This window comes from Aedes albopictus, chromosome 1 (assembly GCF_035046485.1).
Source record: "Aedes albopictus strain Foshan chromosome 1, AalbF5, whole genome shotgun sequence".
Classification (NCBI taxonomy): Eukaryota; Metazoa; Arthropoda; class Insecta; order Diptera; family Culicidae; genus Aedes; species Aedes albopictus.
Genome location: NC_085136.1, coordinates 5,730,667 through 5,742,740, shown reverse-complemented (window position 1 = coordinate 5,742,740; position 12,074 = coordinate 5,730,667). Strand labels below are relative to the sequence as shown.

Sequence of the window (12,074 nt, the reverse complement as noted above, 5' to 3'; positions counted from 1 at the left end):
AACAACGCGTGTGCTAGTGCAGGAAAGCGGGGTCCGTTGAGGTTGCGTCTGGGTGAAAGGTGTATAGTCGGAGAATCACTTCCTGAGCTGTGTATCTACACGTATTGGGAGTTTGTTGTAGGCGCGATCGAATCACTCAGATACGGTTGGTTTCTAGCTAGCTAGGTGGCTCCCTCCTCCTCCTCCTCCTCATCCAGTCGAGCAATAGTTAAGACTTATGCGTGCGACTATGGAAATTAGTGTGTACATTAGCATAATTAATTTGAGTTAATTTTTTCTTCGCGCCGACGCAGTCGCCTCTCGTTCCGCCCCTTTCCATCCATAGAGAGTGAGTGGATGTTGGATGCACTGCACACCACACGAAATGATGTAAAACGAGAGCCGTGCCAAAACGGAAAGTCGATTGACTGGGACCGGGCCCGGGAGGCAGGTACATTGTAGACTGTTTGTGGTTACATAGGCTTCGATGTTCGTGTATGTTCATCTTTTCTTTCCTGCTGGAAGTTTGATCTGGCGCCAGCGTTGGATGTTTCTGTAGGAGGAGAGATGCGAAGCCTACTTTGTCTGCGCACACTGCGATCGTCACTAAGTAGGCATTTGAATCTATTACTTATTCAGACACTTTTTTTTTTGTTCCTCTTTTTTTATTGTATCCAAGCAGCCTGCTTCTCAGTTGAATGTTCTATAAGCATATCCACAGCTATTACCTGAGATCAGTTTTTGCCACTTTATTCTTATGCATTCCGCAACTCATACATCCTTATGACAAAGGCGGCAACTGCTAATCAATGTCCTCTATGTGAATCATAAATTTACATCGACCAGAAGATGAAGATTAGAACTATAGCGAACTAAACGGATTGTTCGTAGCCTTGGGTAATTCACCAATTGATGAACAGTGTCGTTTCTATGTTCATCTATTTATTTTATCATGAATATGCGTGGACGATGTCCATAAACTACGTAGACTCTTTTTGGGCCATCTCGGACCCTCCTCCCATAATAGACCTTTTTCCATACAAATCTTTTGAACGTCGTATGGACCGTAGACTTTCAGGAATTTAGAAGTTTGCCAAACGTTTCAGAGAAGTTTAGCACTTGAGTTCAATCAATGGGAGGTTTCGATGGCGTCATATGGATCTCCAATGGGGTTTCATGAGAAATACAGCAGGATATCAGAAGGTTTCAGGGAGCTGAAGCCCTCCGAACTCTATGGAAACCCCCTTGAAAACCTGCAGATACCTCCCTGCAACCCCCCTCTTTAACACTCTTAAACCCCTTAAAAACCCTGATGCCTTCTGAAACGCCTCTTAAATCCTTTTAACCCTTTGGAGCCGTAGGGGTCATATATGACCCCAACATAAAATCGGCTGTATAAATTCACACCTTTAGAAAAACAGAATACTGTCGGCAAAGTTGCTGCAAATTGAATCCTTTATTAGGGCAAAATAGGAATATTTGTATTTGAGACTTCACTGACAACCTAGAACATCCTGAACACCATGATGTTCTGAGAAACGAAATAATTGATATACCAGTTGTTCTAAAAGGTGAATTTGGATATGGGTAACGTTCATATGCAATCATTTAACCTTCGTCAAGGATATCAAATGGTGTTTTATATTCTGGGATGTTCTAGGTGTTCCATACTGTCCTATAGTGAAGTCCTTCAAATCTACAAGGATAATTTTATGTGTTTTTGTCATAAATAACAGCATTGCATAATCTGCTGGGATTCGCGAAGCTCTTGAAATCACAAATGTCATTTAGATACATTATAGGGATATTCCAGGTTAGCCAAACTACCTTGGAGTTCCGAACTTCAGGTCTGTACTCGTAACAGCAGTCATATCTGATATACTGAGTAACGTTGCATAATAAATCACGGTTACTGGACCAACCTGAAGTCTACTAGATATTGTTACAAATATTTGGGACATTTAGGGTCGTCCAAACTATTCTGCAGTTTATCTCTTAACAGTAACATTAGTTATTCTCACAATGACCTGTAAAATTGTTCATCCAACTGCAGTAATCCCCTTGGCATTTCATGAGCCATTCCAGAATACCTATGACTCATATAGGCTTTGAGACACATTTTTCAGGAATACTAAATTTCCTTACAACTAAGAACTTCCAGTTAACATTTGTATCGCTACATAGAGTAACCCTATGTTCACTGAATAGTTGAAGGCCACAAGACACTCTTAGATTTTTTTTTAGTTTTCCGGGTCATCCTAAATGTTGTGGAGTTCAGTTCTTAAAAATTTATGGCTATGACAGTAGTTTCTCAAGCACGGGCACGAAACCTGTTCTCGAGAAGGACATGCAATCACTCAAAGCGGTCGAGCGTGGGGTGCTTAGGACCACCTTTAGCTGTGTGCAGGAGTGGCTGCGAAGAATGAACCACGAGCTCGCTGTACTCGACGACGAACCTAGCATCCGGAAGGTGGCAATGGCGGGAAGGGTACGACGGCAGGGCATGTTATTAGAATGCCGGACAACAACCCCGCTAAGCTAGTGTTTGCAAGCGATCCGACCGGCACAAGAAGACCTGGAAGGCAGTGCGCAAGGTGGGCGGACCAGGTGCAGAACTGCAGCCACGAACCGAGTGTTGTTGATTCCGATTTTTTTTTTTCCTAAACCACTTAACCTAACTTTAAGCTCTTATGTCCACTAGGGCACTGCGTGAGCGATTCTAATTGGCAGCTACTCTTACACTTTGTACAGCGCCTAAATGTATTTTATTCTAATTCTACTATATCGAACTGGTTGCCTTTGCGCTGCTGTCACTTTTCTACCATGCTCATGGTAGAAGGATGGGCACGAGGATGTTAAAGTGTGGCTCTTGTTCCATTTCCAGTCCGATTGGAGGTCCATTATGAGTTGCCGTTAGCCGATATCCAAGTTTTCGGGTCCATTGGAGCACATGCTCAGAAGAAGGTCAGGTGTCAGTTGCTCTCGGGGGAAAGAGCAACTGACGAAAAATTGAAAGTGCCGGGGCTTGGATCGAACCCATGACCATCCGCTTATAAAGAGAACGTGTAGCCACTACGCCACGGACCTCAGCATTCGATATTATTAAAATTGTTATTAACGCCACATAAAATTATTGGATATAATCATTACGATTGGTAATGTCGTGTAACCCAAAACAGCAAAAAAGATATTGTTACGGCTGTAGCCTCCATGTAATATATTGCAGGACAGTTTGTACGATTCATAATATCCCGAAGCTAGTTCATAGTCTTTGATTATTTTCTTTGAACTCCAGTAAGTATAACAGTTTATGCAACATAACTCTATATAGCCAAAACTGAAACTTCAATTGCTGTAGATGCTACATTCTAAACATAATAATAGTTTGGATGACCTCAACTGATCTGATGATGTGCATTGAACATTCAGAAGATTTACTGGACATGATAGATTACAAATCGAAGCTTTTTATAATGAAAAAGTTACCGTTACACCCGTAGACTTAAGGATCGAAACTCAAGAAAGTTTGGATGCCCTAGGATATCCAGAAGAAATATTCGGCATCAAATTGTACCCCTTTTATGCTGTTGAGCACTGAAACTACAGAAAAACGTTGAAAAAACTATATTTTTGATCGAGTTACGTTGAATTACGATTCCAGTTTAGTTTGTAGCAGACAGAGAGTGTTTTTTCGGAAGAAGTACGTTTGGTCGCCGGAGGAAATAGTGTACGGACCTAAGTGCGGACGTTAGTTACGGACTTGTAAAAGTCAAGAGTGACGAAGTGCACGAGGAGAAGCGGCCATCGCATACTTCTGCCAAGTGTTGTGATAGACTGTTTTGCAATGAAAAGCGGAGAAATTTTGTTCGGAAGTGCTATACTACTTACGGCGGACGTGAAGGGCATTTCCAACGAAACTGCCCTGTTTTGTTGGAGGAAGTGAAGGCTAGTGCAGAAAACGAAGCGAAGGCGACAAGTGTAAAGCATCCGTATACGGAAAGTGAAGTTGATGGTCGTAGAGTATGCTTGACGATGGCTACTAGGAGTTGCGAGTCTGTCACAGGAGAATGGATCGTTGATACAGGATGTACGAAGTACATGAGAAATTCGATGGATGATCTCGATTGGTGGAATCCATATGCTTAAGAAGTCTTGTTAGCAGACGGGAAAACTGTGAAAGCGAAAGGTAGCGGTGCAGGAAGTATCACAGCAAACGGGATGAATGGTGAGGAAGTCGATGTAACGCTGAAAGAAGTCCTGTGCATGCCCGGATTATCCTGGAAGGTGCTATCGCTCAGTCGGATCACGTAAGAAGGTTATACGGTTGTCTTTGGTCAGAAGGACTTCCGTATTATGGATTGAGCGACGGTGCTCGCTGTGGTCAAAAAATGGTGGGCTCTACTATTTGTGAACACTTTGAAGATTTGAAATCAGTTTGAGTCAGAAGGAATTGACGTTATGTCAGTAATGAGGTATGGACGCTGCACTAAGAAGTAATGTTGGAGTAGAGTAGTGACAGCCCCCTGGCCTGAAAGGACCTGGACGGTGGAATGTTACTTCCCCATAGCGCCTGTTAACCCGATTATCTGCCCTTGGAATCAACATCGTTCCTGTGGTGCATCTGTCCCACGCCCATTTGACCATGGAGGCCATCCTGGTAGCCCTGCGCATGCATCTTGTGCAGCGCATTTCGAAGCACTTATGTCACAGTGCCACTATAGCTGTGGAAGCTGTTTCGCAAGCGTAATCAACGTGGCTACCGAAGAAAAGCTTATTGTCGATCATCACCCCCAAGTGTTTGACGGCGCTTTGAAGTGATAGTGTAATCCCAAACTCAACACTTCGTCGTTCATGACATTCCATAACCCTGGACCCAGGATGGAAACTTGCGGGACTCCTGAGGTGCTTTCACATAACCTCAGGAGTCCCGCAAGTTTCCATCGACCCACCTCCGTATTGTAAACTAGTACTCGATTCTGGAAGTAACTTCCAAGAATCTTGTACAGAAACTCGGGTATCGGCCCAGACGCAGCAGCGCATCGGCAATAGCCGTCCTACTGGCGCTATTGAATGCGTATCTTAAATCCAGAGTCACTACTGCACCGAATCCCTCTTCTCTTACGCTGGAGCGCCATCTCGGCTGTTTTTGTAACCGACAGGATACAGTCTATCGTCGACCTCCCCTCGAGAGACCATTTACAACCTCGATGTGCCTAAACATGGCGATCTGACTTCCTCTGATGAGCAAGTTCTGGAATGCTTATTCAGCACACACTTTCCTGGATGTGTGGATGTTACATCTTCGGATGAACCTGATGTCTATTTTGTAGTTATGATTCCCTGGCCTCGGCTCGGAGTATTGTAACGATAGAATCGATTGAGTGGGCACTTAAAAGCTTCGCTCCTTTCAAACCTCCTGGGGTAGATGGGATTTATCCTATTTTGCTTCAGCAGGGATTTCAAACATGTTTTGAAAAAATACTTGTTTGAAGTTTTGCTACAAGGTATATTCCCAAATCTTGGCGGGATATTACTGTGAAGTTTATTCCGAAAGTGGGTCGTGCGTCGTATGAAGAAGCAAAGAGTTTCAGGCCTATCAGTTTGACCTCTTTTCTTCTGAAATGCTTAGAATGCATTGTGGATCATCACATCCGTGATGTTCATCTGGCCAGCGTGCCTCTTCATGTGAACCAACATGCATACGAATCTGGTAAGTCCACTGTGACTCTTTTACACAAGGTTGTTTACGATATCGAGAAAGCATTCGCTCAAAAGCAATCTCTTTTGGGTGTTTTCTTAAACATCGAGGGTGCCTTTGACAACGTGCCTTTCAATGCCATATTGGAAGCTACACGGGGTCATGGAATATCTCCAAAGATTTCCAATTGGATTCACCAAATGCTCAAAAACCGATATTGCTTCAAGCAGCGATTAGGAAATTGAGTGTTTGTGGATGCCCTCAAAGGGGAGTCTTATCACCACTTTAGTGGAATCTCGTAGCAGATACGCTATTGAGGCAACTCAATAATAGCGGTTTTCCTACTTATGGTTTTGCCGACGACTTTCTAACATTGGTAGTCAGTATGTGCATCAGCACCCTTTTCGACCTGATGCAAGGTGCCCTTCAGGTTATTGAGGGTTGGTGTCGCCAATATGGCCTTTCGGGTAATCCGAATAAAACATCTATTGTTCTTTTTACGGAAAGGCGAAACCGTGATGGCGTTCGACCTTTGCGTCTCTTTGATTCTGAAATCGATGTGACTGAACAGGTAAAGTACGTTGAAGTTATTCTTGATTCCAAGCTTTCCTGGACACCTCACATTGAGTTCAATGGGGCAAGAGGCGAATGAATTTGAAATTTAAAGCCTCAATAATAAACGAAAAAAAAACATTGAGTTCAGAATCAAGAAAGCTTGTATGGTCTTCGAGCAATGCCGGCGAACATTTGGTACAACTTGGGGTCCCAAATGTTCGCCGGCATTGCTCGAAGGCCATACAAGCTTTCTTGATTCTGAACTCGAAGTTTTTTTTTTTTTCAACAAGAAGCCCTTTTCAGGGCGCTGTTTGAACCCATTGTGGTACGCTTATGCGTTAGTACTCTCTTGCAGGGTTTTTTTTTCCTATTTCCCTGCTAGAGACGAACCAGCCAAGGGCTCTTAAATAAAGGCAAATCAATCAAATCCTATATCCCTACCTTTCCCTATCCTCATCCAAATCCTCATTTCCTTCCTTTTCCCTTAGGTAGATGATGAAATAGGCTTTTATTATGGCAATGGCACCAATGTCCCAAATGAATGATAACGTGCCTCTGGAGCCGGCCGTCTGATACCTGATACCTGAGTGAGCGTATGAAATGTTAAGTTCCCAAGAAAAGATGGTGTCCAGCTGAAAAATGCGATATCATCCGCGATTCTTATCTCTGAGTCATAGGCGATGATGAAGAACCTAGAACTGATGGTGGAGAATTGAAACCAAACCACTCATATGACCACTGACCAGTGACCACCAATCTAAAGGTTAAAGATAAGACAAAGTCGCTTCTTCCAGTTATCGACGTTTTTACCAAGTCGTGGTATTTTTAGTATGTATATCTGACGCAATGGCTCAAAAAGGTACATCTGCCTTGATCGTTGAGTCTGGGGTTGCCGTCACTCAACGTATCATGCAAACAATAATGACTGGCCTGAAACGATTGCAATTTCGTAATACCACACTGGTGCCCATTGTTAAACAAGTCGGCTTTGAAAATCGAAACTGATAAGATAAGCACACAGAATAAGTGGAATGTGGTGAAACGTTCCACTTATCACGTCAGGTAACCCCTATCGTGGAACGCTTCGCTTGATAACTGCAAGAAGTCTTGCATATTGCTAGTACGAAGTTTAATCGACTTTCAAGTGCAAATCTTCAGAAGATTTCTGCTGAAACAAGCAATAAAATCTACTCACAATTCACTCAAGCTGACGAACTTTGATTGACACGCGGAAGTGATCCCACCGTGAAGCTTCTCGCAACCGCGCAGGTATACATTGTGTTAGTAACAACGAGATGATCGAACGAAGCATGCCACTAATTTCCAACGCATATCTCGATCAAAAAAGCATGCTTCCCTCGAACACTCACTAATCGCTTCGAACAAATCAATTTCCCTACCGCGAAGAAACGCTCAATTAGCTTGGCTGATTTTTCTTTTGTACACATTTTTGTGGGACTGTTTCTTTCCTTTTGGAGCCACCAACGAATAATATCTACACTACTAGCCAAATTGGCGCTCTATGGCGTAATAGTGCAACGCGAAGCCTGCTGTGATGTGCATCAATCAACCAACAGTAGAGTGCGCCCGCCGTCAACGGAGCAGCAGGCTGTGCGAGATTGGGGCTCATCATCGCCATCAGTGCCGCGGAACGCACCCCTCCGTTGTTGGGTGGCGAAGCTTTCGGTTCGTGACGTGTGAAAGTCGGTAAGAGAGCGCGGATCGAATTGATACCCCTAGTAGGAACCACCGGTGCACGTCACGTGTGGTACGCGATTTTATAACAAACCAAAAATTACCACCATCTGTTACCGTGGAGTAAACAAAAGGTTAAGGTTCGATCACTATGATCCGCTTCGTCAGTACCGATGTAATTTTCAATTTCATTTGTTAGCAGCATCATACAGTTTAGCTACAGCAACGCCATGTCGTGTAACACTAGTTTACAAAATAAAACGAAAGTCGTGAACTTCCGTCAAAGACCAAAATTTTTGAAGCATAATTTAGCTCTGATCTCGAAACCGTGCTTCGAAAAATTTAAAGTAGAACAGTTTTTGAGTTTTAACTCAATATTGAGTTTTACAACTTTTTAAAATATGGAATTTAATAAAATTCAAAAATCTTGCGTTTTGTTCAACCAAATTTAAATCTTTTTCCATAAATTAAAAGCTGAATATAATACAATTCGATCATCTGAAAGCAGGTTTTGCGTAAGGCTGATGAAATTCAAGATATTGGCGAGTTTTGGGGATGATCTCCTTAAACTTTAGCAAATTTTCCAAAAATATATGAAGAAATGTATTTTTTTCAATAAGAAAAGAACAATCTAAAAATTCTTTCTCAACGTTTATTTGACATATCATATGTAGGCGAGTTACAGTAAAAAATTCAGCTCAATCGGAACATTGATTAAGGAGGAAGAGATGAGTGAAGTGAGCGACTTTGCTTAAAAATAGAACAAAAATCGATTTCAAATCATCAACCTTGTATGGAAAGTCGAAAAAATTTCCGCTCTACTGTAATTTTTTTCCATCGCGTTTTCGAACTCAGGGCATGGTTTTACACCAAAAACGATCATCAGCTTACCGAGTTCAAAAATGCTGTAAACTAGTGTAATCATAATCAACATCTCGAATACTTTCACGGCTAATTAGTAACATTGGTGGAAATCGAAGCAAAAAATAAAACTATTTGTAAACAGAACCCTCGCCTCTCGGAAGTCTATCTCGGCGGCCGGCGCCGCCGCCTCGAGGACGGACGACTACGACGACGACGACGACCGGATACGATCGGTGAGCATCATCCGGCATGGTCTGGTGAGCGCTTGGAATTGTGAGTCGTGCATGGCCTACTGCATCTGCATACAAAACTAAACACTGACGGCCCGCTTGGACGCATCTCTCTCATGCCTACTTCGGTGTCCGAAACATCAGCCTACTTCATGATGAGAAAAAAGATGCCTACCTACCTACTAGGCCTATAATGTTATGCACAACAAGGCGTCTGGTCACTTTGTAGATTTAGTTACTCACACGGCGGCCAGTCAGCTTCAACTTACAAGTCTGTGCTGCATACTAATCATCTCGCATTCATCTAACGATTTTAGGGTCGTATGAAGATGCGAGGAATGCAGCATTAGCGAATCGATTGCGCTTGGCATTCTCAATCGAGCAATACGGTGCTGGTATTAATGGGAGTTATCTCAAGCTTTTGCATACCGAGTAAATTTCACTTAATTTCTTACGAAATTGAACGGTCATTAAATGGATCAGGTCGCATGGTGGAGTACAGACAACAGGCTTATCTTATCAACAGTATGAGACTGACGGCAATGACCTAATGACGAAAGAATCTACACGATCAAGAGCACTATGTTGTTTGAAATCGGTCTTTTTTTATGGAATTGACGTCGAAATGGCTTAATGCAGGGCAACAATTCCACTGATAAGATAAGAATCGAACGTACCACACCTTAGATATGTAGAAGTAAGACGATATAACCATGCAATTTCACGGGCCTGATAACAATATGTGCTTACCAGTGACCAGATACAGAGGAAAACATTGATTTGTTAAACTTTTTTTTTTTAACTGAAACTTGGGCACCAAGTGGCCGAATTAGGTACTAAATGTGGTCCCTAGTTCGAACTCAAGTGGTACATGTCTTTGTTAAAGAACGTACACTAACATTCGTACTATTTTTCAATCAAGTAGAAGGGACGTGGCCGATGTCGTACTGGATCATGCGCAACTAACCTCTCAGTTTAGTCCTTCGACGGATACACCACAGACAAATAGACGTAACACTCTTCAAAACGACATGGCTCATGCATTTAACGATCAATTCAAATTTCATTTGATTTGCACGATCCTTTCAGCAGAGGCGCTAGTGTTCGATCGCTTTGACGTTTGCCAGTGTACACGTTGCTGAATGATGCAAACGAAAATTACAGGCGCTTTGTTTAAGCTACTAGTACACAGGGTCAAATATTTGTCTACTAAAGAAACCAATGCTCAAACATCTTGTTTGACTCGATCGAATTTTCATTAGTGTCAAACTGATGTTGTTTCTTGAGTTCTTTCCTTGTCAAATATTTGACCCTGTGTACTACTGGCCTTAGTAGTGTGCGTGTTAGACAAACGTTAAATCAAAATCCATCATGGCCGACAGTGTCGCGCGTGGTTCTACCAACAGGTGGCAGTGTGCTCATGAAAAAGACATCGGGCAAAAGTTTTTGAGCAATTTGCTTTAAGAGTTACGTCTGTTTATGGATACACCATAATCTACTTCGCTTTTGTGTAAACTTCAACTTTAAGTTTTGACCGTGGATAACGTCTTTCGGCAACATATAGAGGTACAATCCCAATACAAAAATTGATCTTGTAACGAAAAATGGTTGTGTGTTGATCTCTAATAACATAACACACGGTGATTTTCAATAAGTCTAGCATCAATAGATCGCAAATTTATCAACAGGTCTTTGCTAATAGAGAGTGGTGAGCACGCTTGCCGTTACCTGCGCATCTCGGACGAACATTAGCTTCTATTCCCACAAAGGTCGCTTGAAAGTTCTCTATTGATGTTCTTCAGTTTGCAAATGAACTATATCTTTCTATTCAGGCGGAATTTTTGGTTCTCGAGTTATTGAGAGGCGAACGCCTGCATGTAAAGGGCAGTTTTAAGGTTAGATTTAGAGTCAGAAAGCATAATTCTACATACTCACGATGAATTCTTATTACGGAAATGTGTCTTCGTTGTTACTTACCTTACCGGTCAGGCTAAGGCCGGGGTGACCTCTGCTGTACATAGTAGCCGCCTCCATTCCACTCGGTCCATGGCTGTTTGTCTCCAGTTCCGCACTCTGCGTAGGGTCCGCAGATCGTCCTCCACTTGGTCGACCCACCTAGCTCGCTGCGCTCCACGTCTTCTTGTACCGGTCGGATGACTCTCGAGAACCATTTTAGTCGGGTTGCTATCCGACATCCTGATGACGTGACCCGCCCACCGTAGCCTCCCGATTTTCGCGGTATGGACGATGGTTGGTTCTCCCAGCAGCTGATGCAGCTCGTGATTCATTCGCCTTCTCCAAGTCCCGTCTTCCATCTGCACTCCGCCGTAGTGTCCCTGATACTCGAACTACGCACATCACTCGATCCATCGTCGCCTTGATCAACCGTATCAGTTTATCCGGGAATCCGTATTCGTGCATAATCTGCCATAGCTGTTCTCGATCGATTGTATCATACGCCGATTTGAAATCGATGAACAAGTGATGTGTGGGCACGTTGTATTCGCGGCATTTCTGCAACACCTGGCGGATGGCGAACATCTGGTCCGTTGTAGCGCGTTCACCCATGAATCTAGCCTGATATTGCCCCACGAACTCTCTTGCAATCGGTGATAGACGGCGGCATAAAATTTGGGAGAGTATCTTGTAGGCAGCGCTCAGTAGTGTGATCGCGCGGTAGTTTCCGCAATCCAACTTGTCGCCCTTTTTGTAGATGGGACACACGATACCTTCCATCCATTCCTCCGGTAATACTTCCTCCTCCCAAATCTTGGTAATGACCCAGTGTAGTGCTCTCACCAGTGCTTCTCCACCGTATTTTAGAAGCTCGCTTGGTTTGGGCTGCAAAACGGTGAGTCGATAAGGAGAGCGTGCAATATAGCTCTGGTCCTCACAAGTTCCTACCTCATGCTTCCACGGGTCAAACGATGACAAAGACCGCCAGCTAAGAGTTGTGTGCTTAGCTGGTAGCGCAGCCTGGGCACTGTTGTCCTTCTGACTTCAGCTAGATTGAGGAGGTACGATCCGAGTGTCTGTTCACCAAGGAGGTGCGG

The 12,074-nt window shown here is 43.3% G+C and overlaps 1 protein-coding gene across 1 annotated transcript in view; it reads left to right on the top strand.

The window, feature by feature from the left end:
* LOC109405351 (solute carrier family 53 member 1-like) overlaps positions 1 to 12,074 on the top strand; it is a 553,430-nt gene that overhangs the window by 114,019 nt on the left and 427,337 nt on the right. The window lies entirely within an intron of this gene.